Source organism: Ambystoma mexicanum, chromosome 3p, assembly GCF_040938575.1.
Source record: "Ambystoma mexicanum isolate Mex_15411 chromosome 3p, UKY_AmexF1_1, whole genome shotgun sequence".
Classification (NCBI taxonomy): Eukaryota; Metazoa; Chordata; class Amphibia; order Caudata; family Ambystomatidae; genus Ambystoma; species Ambystoma mexicanum.
Genome location: NC_090925.1, coordinates 965,417,050 through 965,434,700, shown reverse-complemented (window position 1 = coordinate 965,434,700; position 17,651 = coordinate 965,417,050). Strand labels below are relative to the sequence as shown.

The window sequence follows — 17,651 nt, the reverse complement described above, 5'->3', positions numbered from 1 at the left end:
CTCCTTTGTCTTGTCCACTGACCGTCTTGCTCCCTTCACCTTCCCCAGGTCGAGCGACCCGGGCCCTTCCTTATTTGGGCATGTACTTTCCCGCAAAACGTGGTTGCTTTCGCGGGCTTCTACATGTCGTTTGTGTGCCTCCAGGGTGTGGGCTGGGATGTCTGGTCCCAATACACATCCTGGGTGCCAGAGAGTCTAGGGTGGTGTGAATGCCTGGGACCACCGTGGTCCGTGATTGGTCCGCGTATGGTATGTGTGTTGATGAGCGGATCTCCCATTGGCTCCCCTCCATTTTGGCGCGAAGGGAACCGTGGATAAGAGGGAGCTGGAAACACCACTACCATGTCGATCTCCTGAGTTCTCACGAACGAAGGAATACAGGAGCCAAGTATCCTGCAACCAAGAGGCTGGACCGAGGAATCGCTGGTGACCCGCTGAAGGAATCCTCCTTTGCACTGCTGTCGTCCTGTGAAACCCTTTCCTCCTTTGATCGAACCAGAAGGCCTGTACTGGTGCTTCGACCTTTGGAATAGCAGGAACAGCTATTCCCGGCGACTTCATCATCTCCTGCCAAGTAAGCCTTCGGAAGTGTCTCTGGGCCATCCAGTTGACTGACCAGCTTACAAGGGAGTCCTGCTCTGTAACCGCTGCCAGGTTGTGTTGTATTTCGAGTCCTTGTCACTCTCCCACGCTTCGTACACTTGGCGTTCCCAAGTCTGAAGGGAGGAGTGTACATTTGGCTCGAATACACACGGCCGCTCCGTTGTCCTGCTGCGGCAACAAACTGTGCTGGTTTCGTCGATTGGGACGTCTTTTTGCTCTACCCGACTACGAGGCTTTCCCTGCTCTTCTGAACCTGCCAGCTGCTGAAACTAACGTGGAGAAGCCTGGGTCTGCTTGCTTCGGGGACCGGTGAGTAGTTTAGCTAGGATCTGGTCGCCCTCCTCAGTATCCCATTGCTTTTCCCTGCTGTGTAAAAACAGCACCCTTTTGGCCGTACTCGCTGTTAAGACGGATTTCTGAACTCTGTCCTGGTGGCGCAGAAGTTCAGAAGGCCAACCTAATTACTTGGAACAGGGTAACCTCTGGACAAGCCAGACCAATCAAGGTAGCGATCGCGGCGGTCAAGACTAGGTCTCAAGAGGGGTGAGGGTGACTGAAAGCCCGCAGTGAGCACACAAAGCAAGAGCGCGTACAAACTACTCCAAACAGTTGTTTATATCAAAAATAGATACACATTTATTCTAAGGCCTTGAAACTAATAACCACAGTAAAAGCAGCAATATACAACGATATTAAACCAACACATACACTATCCACCCAATATATATACAGAATACACAGTTTCACAGCATTAGCAGCACGAAATATGTTATCCACCTGCAGGGGAAGGAAAACAGGCAGTGCGAACCAATGCGTGTGATATGTCCGCCTTCTGAGGCCCCTAACTAGATGGTAGTCCAATCCCTACGAAGAGTGGAGCCTAGCGCTCAAAAGTACCTGCACACGCCGGTGCCAATGGGCAGAAGGTGAAGCTCTTCGGAGGACGTTGGACAGCTCTGTAGGGTGCCCTAATGAAGGAGAACACGGTCCGCGACTCTAGCGCAGCCTCCACTGTGAGGCAGAAGTAGGGCGCGAGTACGGACAAGGGGAGCTGTATTTACAGCGGGGAAAAGCAAGGGGCACTGCAGGAGGGCGACCAGATCCTAGCTAATCTACTCACCGGTCCCCGAAGCAAGCAGGCCCGAGCTTCTCCTCGATAGATGCAGCTTCTGGCAGGTTCTGAAGAGCAGGGAACGTCTCGTCGTCGTGCAGAGTAAAAAGACGTCCCGATCGAAGAATCCTGCACAGTTTTGTCGCCACGGCAGGGCAACGGAACGGCCGGGTGTATTCAAGCCAAACGAGCACCGTTCACCTCTAGCTTAGGGTTGCTAAGCAAACGAAGCGTGTGAGCGTGCCCCGGACTCAGAATACCACCCAACCTGTCGGCGATTACAGAGCAGGACTCCTTAGTAAGCTGGTCAGTCAACTGGATGGCCCAGAGACACTTCCGAAGGCTTACGGCAGGAGTTGATGAAGGTGCCGGGAATAGCTGGTCCTGCTATTCCAATAGGTCGAAGCGCCAGTACAGGCCTTCTTGTTCGATCTTAGGTGGAAAGGGCTTCACCGGACGACAGCAATGAGGAGCAGAAGTTCTTCAGGGGGTCACCAGCGATTCCTCGGTCCAGCCTCGTGTTCGCAGGATACTTGGCTCCTGTATCCCTGGGTTCGTAAGAACTCAGGAGATCGACATGGTGGTGGTGTTTCCAGCTCCCTCTTATCCACGGTTCCCTTCGCGCCAAAACGGAGGGGAGCCAATGGGAGATCCGCTCATCAACACACATACCATACGTGGACCAATCACGGACCACAGTGGTCCCAGGCATTCACACCACCCTAGACACTCTTGTAGGCTCCCCCTGTTACTACCAATGTAGTTGACTATGTGCTAGGGCTCAGAAAACGGATGGTACTCCTGATGGGCTTGGCTAGTGAAAAGTTGAAGGCCGGACAAGCGCTGGTGAAACATTGGTACGACCAGAAAGCTTCCTTAATTCACTTTACCCCTGGTCAGCAAGTCCTGATCATGAACCCTATAAGGCCTCGCGCTTTACAGGACAAATGGTCAGGCCCTTACACAGTGGTGGAGCCCCTGGGTGAGGTGAACTATTTAGTGGACCTTGGAAGGCCTGGACAGGCTCCAAAAGTGTTCCACGTAAATAGGCTGAAGGCTTTCGTCCCAAGAGTCGAAATCGCAGCACTGCTACTGGCGTCAGACGTTGAGGAAGAGGAGTCAGAACCTCTTCCCGACCTGTTCCAAAGCGGTCCTTCAGAATAGCTCCGTTGAGGGTGTCCGAGTGGCCCCTCACCTGACTTCTGATCAGCAGGCTGAGGTGAAAAGTTTGCTTAGGCAGTTTTCCCCCCTGTTTTCACAGTCGCCTGGTTTGACACCTTGGTGCAAACATAACATTGACACAGGAGACAGTGTACCTACCAAAAGTAGGGGATACAGGATGTCGGATAAAGTACGGTCTTATATTAAGACCGAGGTCAACAAGATGTTAGACCTTGGGGTGATTGAACCCTCTAGTAGTCCTTGGTCCAGTCCTGTGGTATTGGTTCCAAAGGCAGGCACTTCTGAATTGAGGTTCTGCGTGGATTACAGGGCTCTGAATGCTGTCACCAAGACAGACGCTCACCCCTTGCCTCGAACTGACGAGCTGGTGGATACCTTGGGTGCCTCCAAGTACCTCAGCACGTTTGACCTGACTGCGGGCTATTGGCAAATAGCTTTAGCAGAACATGCCAAGGAGAAGACAGCATTTTCAACTCCCGACGGGCTTTACCAATTCCGGGTAATGCCGTTCGGATTGAAGAATGCACCTGCCACTTTCCAGAGGCTTGTGAATCATGTGTTGAATGGGTTGGACGAATTCTGTCTTGCATATCTGGACGATATAGCAGTTTTCAGTGCCACCTGGGAAGACCATGTGAAACACCTCGGGATTGTGCTCCAGGCTCTTCAGAAAGCCCACTTGACCATCAAGGCGAGTAAATGCCAGATTGGACAAGGCTCAGTGGTTTACCTTGGGCATGAAGTAGGTGGAGGAAGGATACAGCCTCTCCCCAGTAAAGTACAAGCAGTACAAGACTGGCCTACCCCCACTACACAAACCCAAGTGAGAGCCTTCTTAGGACTCACGGGTTATTACCGCAATTTTATGGCAGACTATGGCACCATAGCTGCTCCGCTGACTGCCCTCACAACTCCGAAGAAACCCAAGAAGGTAACTTGGACTGACGAGTGTGAGAAGGCCTTCAATGGCTTGAAAGACTCCTTGTGCCAGGCCCCTGTGCTCAGGGCCCCTGATTATCAAAGACCTTTTATCGTGCAGACGGATGCCTCTGACACTGGGATAGGAGCTGTACTATCACAAGTAGATGAGAAGGGTAAGGAACACCCTATCGGTTTTATTAGTCGCCAGCTTAAGGACAGAGAGCTCAGATGGTCCACGGTAGAGAAAGAATGTTTCTCTGTTGTGTGGGCCCTAAGGAAGCTGCGGCCCTACCTCTATGGGACCCACTTCACTGTGCAGACTGACCATAAGCCGTTAAAGTGGCTAATGAACATGAAGGGGGAGAATCCAAAGTTGCTTAGGTGGTCCATAAGTCTACAAGGCTTCGACTTCACTATTGAGCATAGGCCAGGTGTCCAACATAGCAATGCTGATGGGTTGTCCAGAATGTTTTACCGACCTGAACAAGAGACTCATCCAGGGGTGGATTAGTTCCCCCTGTCCATAGTCTGGGAGGGGCGAGTGTTAGGAAAGATTTCGTTATTGTAGGGAACTTTCCTTCCATGTGGCAACCCCTAAACTTTTTGCTATTGTTTTCAACCTGTTTTCTTGACTTTGCCAGAGAAGTGCAGCCTTCTGCCGTACTCCTCTGGGCTTTCGCTCCTTTCTTACGGGGAAACTGACATGCCCTTAAGACAGTCAGTACCGGGGAATGCTGTTTCCCGTAGTTTCTTTTATCGTGTCGCCATTTTAGTGCAACACGACACAAGAGGGCACTGTAAGCTAAGTTACAGCTCTCTTGGGTCTCTAGCCTTCTACAGACCCTAGACACTCTTGTAGGATGGTTTTTGGATCGGTGCAAGTCATTCAGGGACTGGGCTGGTGGCAGCGATCATTTGGTTTATTTTGAGCTCCTTTTGCCGTTCTGAGCACCTTTTTGCCGCGAACACAAAAGGGTGGCCCGGCTACCCAAAATGGCCGGACCACGAGGCTCCTTTGTCTCGTCCACTGTCCGTCTTGCTCCCTTTACCTTCCCCCGGGTCAGGCGACCCGGGGCCTTCCTTATTTGGGCATGTAGTTTCCCGCGAAACACGGTTGCTTTCGCGGGCTTCTACATGTCGTTTGAGTGCCCCCAGGATGTGGGCTGGGCTGTCTGGTCCCAATACACATCCTGGGTGCCAGAGAGTCTAGGGTGGTGTGAATGCCTGGGACCACTGTGGTCCGTGATTGGTCCACGTATGGTATGTGTGTTGATGAGCGGATCTCCCATTGGCTCCCCTCCGTTTTGGCGCGAAGGGAACCGTGGATAAGAGGGAGCTGGAAACACCACCACCATGTCGATCTCCTGAGTTCTTACGAACCCAGGGATACAGGAGCCAAGTATCCTGCGAACACGAGGCTGGACCGAGGAATCGCTGGTGACCCCCTGAAGAACTTCTGCTCCTCATTGCTGTCGTCCGGTGAAGCCCTTTCCACCTAAGATCGAACAAGAAGGCCTGTACTGGCGCTTCGACCTATTGGAATAGCAGGACCAGCTATTCCCGGCACCTTCATCAACTCCTGCCGTAAGCCTTCGGAAGTGTCTCTGGGCCATCCAGTTGACTGACCAGCTTACTAAGGAGTCCTGCTCTGTAATCGCCGACAGGTTGGGTGGTATTCTGAGTCCGGGGCACGCTCACACGCTTCGTTTGCTTAGCAACCCTAAGCTAGAGGTGAACGGTGCTCGTTTGGCTTGAATACACCCGGCCGTTCCGTTGCCCTGCCGTGGCGACAAAACTGTGCAGGATTCTTCGATCGGGACGTCTTTTTACTCTGCACGACGACGAGACGTTCCCTGCTCTTCAGAACCTGCCAGAAGCTGCATCTATCGAGGAGAAGCTCGGGCCTGCTTGCTTCGGGGACCGGTGAGTAGATTAGCTAGGATCTGGTCGCCCTCCTGCAGTGCCCCTTGCTTTTCCCCGCTGTAAATACAGCTCCCCTTGTCCGTACTCGCGCCCTACTTCTGCCTCACAGTGGAGGCTGCGCTAGAGTCGCGGACCGTGTTCTCCTTCATTAGGGCACCCTACAGAGCTGTCCAACGTCCTCCGAAGAGCTTCACCTTCTGCCCATTGGCACCGGCGTGTGCAGGTACTTTTGAGCGCTAGGCTCCACTCTTCGTAGGGATTGGACTACCATCTAGTTAGGGGCCTCAGAAGGCGGACATATCATACGCATTGGTTCGCACTGCCTGTTTTCCTTCCCCTGCAGGTGGATAACATATTTCGTGCTGCTAATGCTGTGAAACTGTGTATTCTGTATATATATTGGGTGGATAGTGTATGTGTTGGTTTAATATCGTTGTATATTGCTGCTTTTACTGTGGTTATTAGTTTCAAGGCCTTAGAATAAATGTGTATCTATTTTTGATATAAACAACTGTTTGGAGTAGTTTGTACGCGCTCTTGCTTTGTGTGCTCATTGCGGGCTTTCAGTCACCCTCACCCCTCTTGAGACCTAGTCTTGACCGCCGCGATCGCTACCTTGATTGGTCTGGCTTGTCCAGAGGTTACCCTGTTCCAAGTAATTAGGTTGGCCTTCTGAACTTCTGCGCCACCAGGACAGAGTTCAGAAATCCGTCTTAACACTCGCGCTCTGCTTCTGCCCGCTGTGGAGGCTGCGCTTGAGTTGCGGAACCTGTTCTCCTTCTGCTGTGCACTAACCCGAACTGCCTGACTTCCTCCGAAGAGCTTCCCCTTTTGCCCGTTGGCACCGGCGTGGCAGGTAATTTGAGCACAAGGCTCCACTCTTCGCAGGGCTCGGACTTCCATCTAGTTAGGTGCCTCTGAAGGCGAACTGAGTCTAAAGCGTTATCGCACTGCCTGTTTTCCTTCCCTTTCAGGTGGACTACATATTTCGTGCTTACAATGCTAGCGACTGTTGTATTTGTATATATATTGTGTTGATATGGTATGTGTTGGTTTAGTATTGTGATATTGTGATTTTCTCGCTACGGTCATTGTTTTAAAGGCCTTAAAATAAATGTGTATCTATTTTTGATATAACAACTGTTTGGAGTAGTTTGTAAGCGCTCTTGCTTTGTGTGCTCATTGCGGGCTTTCAGTCACCCTCACCCCTCTTGAGACCTAGTCTTGACCGCCGCGATCGCTACCTTGATTGGTCTGGCTTGTCCAGAGGTTACCCTGTTCCAAGTAATTAGGTTGGCCTTCTGAACTTCTGCGCCACCAGGACAGAGTTCAGAAATCCGTCTTAACAGTATTCTACTCACAGCACGACAATTGAAACATTGTGTTACCTTTTACTACAAGTGGAAGGGGGGTATGCCGCTTGGGAAGGTGGCGGGGCGCGAAGGGGCGATGGCAAAAGATGGAGGTTAGTTGTTTGCACTGGAAGGTGCACATGGGAGACATTAAATGTGTTAGTCGGCACCTCGCCCACATTCCACGGACACAAATGTTACTAGAGGTATATTGTTGGTAGAGAGGAGGGTAAATCGGGAGCAAAAAGGGCTTCGAACGGTGGGGCAAGGCTCATTTCGAATGCCTTGGTGAATGTACATGCAGTAGGTCATGCTTGCAACATACAAAACGCTGCAGCTTGGGCGGGTTTTGCAGGGGCTGTGGTATAGTGGAAGGCCCACTTAGAACACCCGGGTGGTGTGCTTTTTACAGTGAATGTGGTAGTGGAGTAACTTTGCTGAAAATGTTGGGGGGATCAGGACATTGGAAAGAGAGGTGCCTCAGCCAAATGAAGGGGGACAAAATGGTGCCAAGAAAGTTGGGGGGGGGGTCAAACATCCCTGTCCCCCCCTAAAATTACGCCCAATATGGTTTGGGGCTTGCCACACAAACCTGGCAGTCGTGTTGCTTGTAGTAGGGGGAATTTCGGTGGGGTTTAAGACCCATGTGAAACACTGTGAGGGAGTGGTTCGAGTATGGGGCTACACCTTGGGTCGATTGGATGGGATAAGAAGTTGTGCAGACATCCATACCAGGGTGGCAAGATGCATTTATTTTGCAAGGCAATGGGTGCTAGTAACACCACATGTGTCTTATGCAATAGGGAATTTATAACGCGCGTATACACAAGTGGCAGTATGTTTATGGTGGAAGCCGATGGTTCGGTATTTCATGGCCAGGAACGCTTAATGTTAGCAACAAAACCGTGGGAAGGAACGAGGTGGTGGGATGTTAACGGAATGGCGCGCGCTGTTCTACACCACAGCTGGCGGACGCTCTGCCCCTGTTGGAAGCAAGACCACACACTTCGAGCCCCCTCACCCTGAGCAGAGAGTCTCTGGGGAGTGGGGTGCTCGGGGTGCCGCGCCGGGGGTTACAGGCCGCCGTGGGCGGGGGCGAAAACCAACCCACCAGGGATGGAGGCCTAAGGGACGTGCATGGTATAGGAGCACGGGAAAGGGGGCGTCCTGTGCATGCTGGGGGGAACTCTCCGCCGCCGGCAGCCAGCAGAGAGTCTTGGAGGAGTCACAGGTCGATCCCTTTAGCAAAGAACTCGCAGGCCCTTGGGGGAAAGCTCAGCCAACAGATTAGATCTTACGGCGCCCCAAGAGTTCTAGACTCAGGGGAGGCCCTGGGAAAAAAGGGGAGGGGTTTAGGGGACTTGGAAGCCATTTCCAACCCAAGATTGCGGGGTGCGGAGGGGGGGGGGAATGAAGAAAACACAAACTCACAATAAAGGTCGTCAAGGGAAGTCGGTCGGGGGGGAGCAAGAGGAGAGTACGGGGGCTCAGGTAAAGTTGACAGAGGTAACTGGAGGGGGAAGTCTTCACGGAAGGAGATAGGCATGAAGGGGAGGTGGGGGGACCAAGACAGAGCTGTATGGCGAGCAGAGGGAACAGGTGGGGGGGAAATAGGCCCAAGGAAGTTAAGGGGGGGGACAATGACCAACGATGGGGGCAAGATACGGGATACGAAATAACAGGGCTGGGAAGTCTGCCTTTGGGAGAAAAGGGAGCCTAGGATCTGGAGGGGCAGAATTGTCGGGGGGGCAGGGGGGTTTGGCCTGACGCTAAGAAACCTGGGACCTGGAGAGGGGAGGAGCAAGCTAGGGAAAGGAATGGGGAGGGCTAGGGTCCACGGAAGATGACGGGGGTGCGGGCACTGGGCTACACTTCGTAGGGAGCCCTGGGGGGAGAGGGAACTGCGAGGGAACGAGGGACAAGTTGGGGCTTTCTGTAGAAGCGGCACAGTTGGGGGCAAGATTAGAGTAGTAAGGGCGCTGGGACAGCTGGACATCGTAAAGCAATCACTAGCTAGGCAGGCAGAAACGTGTTAGCCGGCACCGGAGGGCGGTTTCGGCCAGTGGGAGAAAACTTGTTAGCCGGCACCGGAGGGCGCTGTCGGCCAGTGGGAGAAAACTTGTTAGCCGGCACCGGAGGGCGCTGTCGGCCAGTGGGAGAAAAACTTGTTAGCCGGCACCGCAGGGTGGTGTCGGCCAGAGGGAAAAAACGTGTTAGCCGGCATCGGAGGGCGGTGTCGGCCAGAATGTCTAAGGAATAATGGCTGGAAGTAGGACCAACGGGAAACATTCAAATGGCCAGGGGTAGAGAGAGGTTGCTAGCAAGGGCCGGGCTCAACCCGAGGCGTCCACCGGACGAGGACGGTATGGGAGGGGGCGGGGGAGGGCAAGGGATACCTAGGTAACCCCACACGGCGTAGAACCACCTTTGGTGTGGTGAATTACAGATCACCTGTAAGATAACTCCAAGACTTTATGCGAATAAAGCTGCTGTGGCATTTAACCCTTTCAACTTTACAAAGTGTCTGGTGTGTTATTTCTGGCTGACAATTCTCTACCGACTCGGGGTAGCGCTGGGGGTGGGGCAGGGGGGGGGGTGGCCAAAGGGAACAAGTCATTGGAGGAGGGGGGGGGCACGGCACTGGGATGCCCCCGCTATGGTCACATCATCGCCAGAGCCTTTCATGGACCAGCCCTTCTCTTCTCCTTAATAGACTGCCTCCCTTCTTGTCGGTGGGACCTCCCAGTACTGGGTCCCTTCTCGCTCGAGTTCGCCTCACTTCTCTGGGACTAGCGAGAGCTGCCCGCCATTTCCCCTTCAGGGCCCTCACGCCACTGCAGCTACCTCGTCCGTTCCTCACTGCTCCTGTCTCCGTTAGAGGTCGGAGTACTTCTCCCCCGCTCTGTGCGGTCTCCTCCGTTCCTGCTCACTCTTGTCTCCTTGTTACAAGCGTGCCTGATGTCGGGTTCACTCTCGTTTCCTCGGCCCGGAGCTCCACTATTCCACAACCACTCAGCCCGCCATCTTGGCCACGCCCCCCCCCCCCCCCTTAGCATTTTTTAACTGAGTTTATTATTCTCCTTGGCGACATTCCATCCCTCACCAAAGATCTTGTGAGCGTGAATGATGATTGAGTCAGGGCCTTGTTGTTTTTCTTTTATAACTCGATTGTATCCATTATAGTGAATTTTATAAACTTTTCATATTCTTTAACATTTGCAACGGAATAGCTTATATCTGAAATATACTGTGTCTCTGTGAAAGGTTTATATGAAAACCATAACACAATAAAGTTGAAATAAAAATAGAGGTACTCGTACGCTCACTTCGACCACTGGTTACACCCTTATGCTACCTTCTGCTTAACGCTTCTAACATGCTAGCTGACGCTCTATGTTTAGCAGTTTAACAGCAGTGTGGCTTTTGTTCTTTTTTTCCCTTTTTCTCTGGCCCTTTTCAATCAGCTATTGTTATGTATGCTGTAAGAGTTTATTCAGCTATTTATTTTGTGCAAATCATAGGGGTTAATGCTCAATATGGCATGGAGTAAAATTCATGTGTGAAGTATATAAGTAAACATGATACGCATGAATGTTACTCCACATCATATATTCATCATTTAGGTGGCGGAGGGGGGCACGGATCATAATTTACATTTCCACCTCTCGGTCATACAAATACTCCAGCATTTGCAGCAGAATTACATTTTTATTCTGGTGATTGTGCTGTGGATTCGTATGGAATAACCATGCCTTTTACATCAGCCAATCTGAGTCAGATTCCGAAGGAATCCATTGAAAATGCTGCCTACCATTTGTAAATGGCAGGCGGCATCTGCGCAATTTGCACAGAGTAGTGCAAAAGGGAGGCATAAAAGTGATTGTCACCATATTACACCTCCCTTTTGCAATCTGATATGCTAATTATGAAAATTACGCATAGGGGACATGTTTGCACCGAATTACGAACATAACAGGTTCCCTTGGCGCAATTTGTGGGGTTCTTCAAAATGAGCCCCAATTTTTAAGGTCTGGACCTTGTGGTGTCTCTTGGTGTTTGACTCCTCTGAGAACTTGGAATCCACCCTAGTGCCATTTATTGCTAAATATATACGGGCTCTTCGATATGGTGTTAAGTAAAATTAATACGTAATATGTATGATTAAACATTAAGCTTGCATTTTACTCCACCGGATTTTTAAAAATAATTTGTAGCTCGTAGGGGGGCAGGGATCGTAATTTACGATTCTGCTTCCCCCTTCCTCCCTGCCATACAAATACTTCTGCATTTATGTCAGCATCGCATTTTCATACTGGATTAAATGCTGTGTACTTCTATGGAATCTGCCATGTTTTTACACCAGCAGAGGAATCCAATGAAAACGCTGCTTGCCATGCGTTAATGACAGGCTTTTACTCAGTTTGCATGGCGAAGTGCAAATGGGAATTGTAAATGCAATTACGCCTCCACTTTACACCTCCTTTTTGTACTCTGATGTGCATATGATAAAAAGTATGCAGAGGGGCCATATTATACCAAAGTGCAAATGTATCAGGGTCCCTTTGGCGTAATTTGTGGGGTTTTCCAAAATGAGCCTAATAGTCAGTATTCATTCATTTTTGTGCCATTGCTTCAGCATTACTTACCCTGCTACATCTTTTCCAACCCATGCATTCCGTGTCTATGTCCCTCGTCTAATGGGACATTACTATAGTTTATTGCCTAGCAAGAAAAGCATGCATACTGTTCATAAAACAAAGCAGGTGTATAGGCTCACCAAGACGGTGGCAAAGAAGACCCTGAGGCGCAATGCACAGGGAAGTGGACATGCACTAGTAAATGGTCTGGTAAGTAATCTTTTCTAAAATGGAGTGAACTTAAGTGTACAGTACAGGGCTCGGCTTACGCAACTAGCACAAAGGAAGTGAAGAAAAATGGGCCTGCAGAAATGGAGATTACTGTGTGAATGGTGACACATCTGTATGGCATCTTCGCACATAAGCCTCTCGTGTTTTTCTAGTGCAATAGTCTCAGAAAAGTCGCACAAAGTGTCTGAGCCAATAGGAGCTTGTAGACGCTCAACGAATCAGGGGTGGGGATTAATTGGGGGCATCAATAAATAAATGGACTCTTGTGCACCCTTTATTTCAGTGGGCACACTCCCTGGTACTTTTGGAAAATGTGATCACAACTCACATAATTTAAAACATAGGTGTGGTTTTGGACTTAAGTTTTCAAACATACAAAAGGCTACAATTAGCACATAGTGTATGCAGGAGTACAGCTTCAGTCTGCACATTCCCGAATACACAAAGCAAAATATATATCATCATAGAGTAGCAGAAACATGCCTCTCATCTCCAGTAATGTCAAAGATGAGTGCTTTCCTCAGCAGCACAGTTATGAAACACAAAACAGGGAGTAGGTGAAAGGTAATCCTTCAGTAGGGACGTTGTGGAAAGGGAGAAAACATGAGTAGTTAGAGGGGGTCCCTTTTTTCCAATGTAACATTTTTGACAGGTGGGAACACCCCTTGGTTGTCCTTATTCCCACCACCTTTTGATATGGGTGCGATTTCTTTTTTATATGGAATTTGATACCAATAAATGTTTTATATCAAAATGTTTCGATATCAAATTGTATATCGATTTGATATTCGTTTTATATAAAACAGCTATATAAAGTGTGTTTGTGTACTGGGATACATTTTGATATAAAGTTTATATGAAAATGATATAAAGTGTATATCAAAATGTTTTCAATATGGGAGAGCGCGTGTACGCTGTTGCTTGATCAAGGGCAAAGTGAGTTGTGAGGAGTTAGACGGCGAGTGTTAGGGTTTGGTGATGCGGCGATGACGCGGCAGTGGGTGGTGCTGCATGTGTGAGAGTTTGATAGAGATGGAATATAAAGCTAAGCAAATTGGGTTACGTCACGCAGTGCTAAGAGTTTTATTAATATAAATCTACGTGTGCCAAATGATGTCGCGGCTTGATAGGGGTTTTAGAGAGTTTTAATATAATTCTAGGGAGATTGGTGACATGATTTTATATGGATTTTATATAATTTTACAAGACTTGTAGCCAATGTTTTTTTGATATCGGATATTTTTCTGATATCATTTTTAATATAAAATTATCATCATTCATTTTTATATTGCAATACATTTTCTGATATCAAAATTATACCTTTTATATTAACTTTATATAATGTTAATATACATTTTTTATTGAAAGGGCACACATAGGGCCGCGATGGTGACATGGGGCAGGGTCGGGCAACCCAGATATATACCACTCTGTGATGGGCTGGAAAACACAGCGCTTTCTGAGCTTTTCAGGGACTATTCCGGAAGCAGCTATTATGAACAGCTATAGCTATGGCGAGAGGCGAGCACCCCCTGGAAGTCTGTGGATTTGCTGGTGTACGAAGGGATGGAGGATGCTCAGGATCTAATGGCCGGCTATGAATCCGAATAGTTTTGGGACAATGACAAGGATGTTTTGGAGCCATACTTTGCGTTCGACGCAAACCCTGAAGGTGAGGACTGCGAAGCTACGGCGATGTCGGCGGACGCAGTGATGACGACGGAGACTGCTTCGGGCCCCCGGAACCCTGATGAAAAACAGGGCCAAGTGTGCGGGGGTCGGGTGAACCAGACTACGGCAGAGACTATTAATATTTATTGCGCTTGCTGTTCCAGCCGGTTTGAAACCCCATGGTCTTTTGAAAGTAACCTGTATAAGGCCTGTCTATCGCTGCATTTTTTGTTTAAAACAAATTGAAAGCCCAGCGGATATCAATCTGTGCAAGGATTGTATTGTGCTAATGAAATTCGATATGGACACGCAGGCCCCTCTTCGCGCTGATATTCGTGCCACCCAGGTTATTACGGCCATCATAAAGGGGGCGTGTTTAAAACAACAATTTGACAGGGCGTGCTACCGACATAAAATTAATGATACACAGCAGGATACTCACGAGTGTTTGAAAAAAGCTTACCCGGATAATTCGCTACGTAAAATATGTTTTTCTGTTGAGCCCAAAACGCATTATAGACTTGTTATGACTGACACAACCGCTGACAGAGATAAGGATTGGAGCAGGGACTGCGCGCTGCGTATCTAAAACATTATGGGCTATAGAATCAGTGAATAATCCGCTTTTGAAAATGAATCCTTTTAGTCGCCTGTGTTGATGGGGGCTAGAAACATAATTGAAAAAACAGTTCCCAACTGGGCAGGGATACAATATATATAAATGGAGTGTAACACAAGCCCTTAACAAAGCGGCGGCATACAAGGTGGTTATGCGGTATTCCCAGGTGTTATTTGAATGTGAATGTTTTAATGTGAATATATTTTGAATAAAATTGTCATTTTTAAATGCGAATACAAACCGTTGTTTTTAAAAGTGACTGCGTCTTTATGTTGAGTTGTTACGGGGAGACAGGGCTGACCTGAAGCTGTCTAAAATATATTGTGATGAAGGTGGTGTTGGCAGTTATGGCGGGGTTGACAGCCTGTATCGTACAATGTGAGCCGATGGTGAGAAGGAGTCACGGGAGGCTGTTAAGACGTGGCTTTCAGGGAAGGAGGCCAACGTGTTGCATAAGCCGGCCCAAAAACAAATGACTGTGGTATGTGATGTCAATCAACAAAGGCAGGCAGATATTATGGATTTGAGCCAGATCCGTGAAGACAACAATGGTTTCTGCTATATTCTAGCCGTCATCGACGTTCTATCAAAATACGCTTATGTTGAGGCTTTGAAGAACAAGACGGCACACAGCATAGCAGATAGCAGCGGCTTTTAAGTGCATATTTAACACAGCAAAGTCCCTGTTAAACTACAGACAGATGCCGGTAAAGAGTTTTTAAATAAACAACTGCAAAATCTTCTGACCTTGTAACACACTCTGAAGTTAAAGCCTCTATTCTAGAATGTTTTATACGCACCTTTAAAACACGACTCTGGTGTTTTTTACAACTTAAAACACATGTGAATGTGCTACCCGCATTTCTAAAATGGGTATAACAGCACGCATCATAGATCTATGAAAACCATACCGGTAGGTGTAACACCGCAGAATTCCATGGCTGTCTGGAAAAAACTGTACGGCGAAAGACTTCTTAAAAAGACAAAAGCTATACTACTTAAAAATGGGGATCATGTGCGGATCTTTATAATAGACGGCGTGGTTCAAAGGGAAGGTGTTTATATATATATATATATATATATATATATATATATATATATATATAGAGAGAGAGAGAGAGAGATTAAATGATTATTCAGGGGAGGGTGTTTTTTTAAAAGGATAAGATCCAGAAAGTCGGTATAAAACCAGCAGCACATTTATATATCAAAATGTATCAAAGTACACAAACACACTTTATATAGCCGTTTATATAAAACGGATATCAAATCAATATATAATTTAATTTTGAAACATGTTGATATCAAACATTTATTAATTTCAAATTCCATATCGAAAAGAAATCAAACCCATATCAAAAGGGGGGGAATAAGGACAACCAGGGGGCGTTCCTACCTGTCAAAAAGGGTACATCGGAAAAAATGGGCCCCCTATAACTACTATGTGCCTCGAGATATGCATTTTATTTTGTGACTATGTGAATTTTTGGTTGACATCTTCGTTAATATTGCCAAGTCCAACGAAACGGGGCTAGGATTAATTGGGGAGATCAATAAATAAATGTGGGTAAAGTTCACAGAGATGGGAGCAGTGATCCTGGCACGTAGGCGAGCAGCATTCAGCTGTCATGGAATGTGGGAATATACTGGGAGATGTAGCCCCTGCATTCAAGACACTCCCCCCTCTCACAGAAACCTTAAATTGACTCTATGCTCAATGGCTTGGCTCGATGGTTGCATTGTCCAGATTTAACCCTTCAATGCTGCCCTAGATCTCACATTTCAATGCTGTTGTGAATGGGCACTGCTGCATCAGTGTTCCCAAAAGATACTCCTCCACTGACACGCACTCAGCCCAGCACGCTGCTCCCCTGCCTCCACGCAAAGTGCACATAACAAAGCTTTGAGTTAGCTGATCCTACGAGACAGTGCTCTCCTTCAGGAGGACACCACAGGACTCAGCAAAGACATTTGCCCTCAGAACGCCCTCATCCATAGGAGCACACCACATACCACGCCAAGAGGAGGACACTACTGGGTTCTGATAGAACTTTTCCTGCAAAACAGCCACTACTGGAAACCGGCAAGTCTCCATCGTCTAATTTGATTCTGCAGCATTTGTGAGTTATCAGCCTCTCTAAAGGAAACATTGTGGAATTAAGTCGCCGTTCCAAGGACTGGAACGGAGGGTAGCAGCAATTAGCACCCTGGGTTACCAAAGTGGTAACCCGGCGTGCTAAAAAAAAAGTATTTTCAGTCATTGAACGGTATACCTCGCGGATCCCGTTCAATGACTGAAAATACTGTGCTAAGATGGCTGCCATAGAAAGGGAAGCTGGGAAGCTGCTGCTGTGGCCTGTGCCACCGCAACACACAAGTAAGTGGGGTTGGAAATGGGCAAATAAAAATAAAAGGTGGACGACGGGCAGGAGGAAGATGGTGGATGGGGGAGCCAGCCGTAAGGCAGCTTCGAACGCAGGTTGAGATTGTAGGTTTCAGCCTGCATTTGTAGCCAACTGATGGACTGGTTCCCCCATGCTGGGAGCTACCAGAGAAAAAGCATCAAAAAGCTGATTTACATGCTCTTTTGTAAATTCATTATGAAAAGTCATATCTTGCTTCAAGTTTCCTTATAATCTTCTTTCCATGTGACTTATTTCTTCCACTGTACAATGTCTGCATGATGAGCAGCCTCATGAATTTAGCTATTTGTTTACTTGGTGGTATTTTAGTGTGTGCGACTTTCTTCGAAGTCTACGTATTTTTAGATGTTTTTATTTTAAAATCCAAATGAATTTACATCTGCACCTTGGCACTTTGCTGTTATGCAAGTGAAAGCCTTGTCTTAAATAAAGTGTTAAGATTTATTGTTTAAGTAAGATGCCCAACCTGATCACTCAGAGCTAACAGTCTGACTGCAATGCTTGGGCTTAAGAGTAAACGGGGAATATGAAACACAGCAGTTACATCATATCTCAATGTCATCTGGCTTAGTAAGATCGTTGTCTCTGTCTTCCCTCTGTCCCCCTCCCATGCCTTATCGTGCCTTGAAACACTTGTGTATAGGCGCGTTATAAATGCCATATCTTATCATATCATATGCTTCCAGCAGTCCAAGCGTTCATCCGAGCAGGAGCTCACCCTGCGCTGCTGGGGCAGTACACCCATCTCCACCAGCATACCTGATGACCAGAAGGTAAGCCCTTGGGCTTGTGAAGCGCCCAATGCCATTTTCAGAGCACTGAGTAGCGTCTCGATCAGAACGTGTAGTTCCCTTGTTTTTTATTGAAATACTTTCCTCGATCCATAACGCAGATACGAATCAGCTAAACCCACTAATTTGCACCTTGATTTTAGTGCAACCTTGCACAATTCCATTGAGACCCACGAGGGTTAAACAG

General features: G+C 48.1%; 1 long non-coding RNA gene across 2 annotated transcripts in view; it reads left to right on the top strand.

The window, feature by feature from the left end:
- Positions 1-17,651, top strand: part of LOC138579656 (uncharacterized) — a 78,629-nt gene that overhangs the window by 46,361 nt on the left and 14,617 nt on the right. The window contains exon 2 of one of the 2 annotated variants that reach the window (XR_011304116.1): positions 17,360-17,446. The exons of the other annotated variant lie outside the window; for it this stretch is intronic. This is a non-coding gene — a long non-coding RNA (uncharacterized lncRNA). The remainder of the gene's footprint in view (positions 1-17,359; positions 17,447-17,651) is intronic. 2 annotated transcript variants of the gene reach the window in all.